This window comes from Cebus imitator, unplaced genomic scaffold (assembly GCF_001604975.1).
Source record: "Cebus imitator isolate Cc_AM_T3 unplaced genomic scaffold, Cebus_imitator-1.0 Scaffold469, whole genome shotgun sequence".
NCBI lineage: Eukaryota > Metazoa > Chordata > Mammalia > Primates > Cebidae > Cebus > Cebus imitator.
In genome coordinates this window covers 1258453-1259490 of record NW_016107784.1, presented here as the reverse complement: position 1 = coordinate 1259490, position 1038 = coordinate 1258453, and positions in this window count along the sequence as shown.

Here is a 1038-nt window from a genome sequence, read left to right as displayed (position 1 = left end):
CCCAGGCTGGTGTGCAATGGCAATCTCAACTCATCGAAATGTCCGCCTCCCAGATTCTCCTGCCTCAGCCTCCCGAGTAGCTGGGATTACAGGCATGCACCACCACACCTGGCTAATTTTGTATTTTTAGTAGAGATGGAGTTTCTCCATGTTGGTCAGGCTGGTCTCGAACTCCCGACCTCAGGTGAACCGCCTGCCTCGGCCTCCTGAAGTGCTGGTATTACAGGCATGAGCCACCGTGCCCTGCCTAGGACATTTTTGTTTTTAATTTTTTCGGTGCATAGTCCCTGATCTCTATGTGCTGCGCAGTGCAGAGCAAACTGGCCCTTGTTTCAGGCAATTTAAACCTTCTTTTCAGATGCTAAATTCTTCCTTGTGATACTCTACTGGCTAAGGGACAAAAGGCTTACCAGGCATCCAGTTCTCATTACAGTCCATGGCTGTTCTTATAAATCTCATAGTGTTTTGGAGGGGAAACCTGCATTTGGTGTACCCACCTTAGGGCAGAGACGTCTGAAACTCTAAGATTGGACCCCACAGGAGAATGCTCCCTGAGTTCTGCGAAACTTAAACTCTCCAAACAGGACGCTCTTGGCAGGTTCTGAGGTCTAGTATTAAACCCTCTTTAGAATTTTCTCTTGCAGACCAGGCACAGTGGCTCACCCCTGTAATCCCAGCACTTTGGGAGGCCAAGACGTGGATCCTTTGAGGTCTGGAGTTCGACACCAACCTGACCAACATGGTGAAACCCTGTCTCTACGAAAAATACAAAAAAATTACCCAGGTGTGGCGGTGCATGCCTGTAGTCCCAGCTACAGGAGGCTGAGGCAAAATAATTGTTCAAGCCCACGAGGTGGAGGTTGCAGTGAGCCGAGATCAGGTGTCACTGCACTCCAGCTTGGGTGACAGAGCCAAACTTTGTCTTAAAAAAAAAAAGAATTTTCAGAGGCCGGGCACGGTGGCTCAAGCCTGTAATCCCAGCACTTTGGGAGGCCGAGGCGGGTGGATCACGAGGTCAAGAGATCGAGACCATCCTGG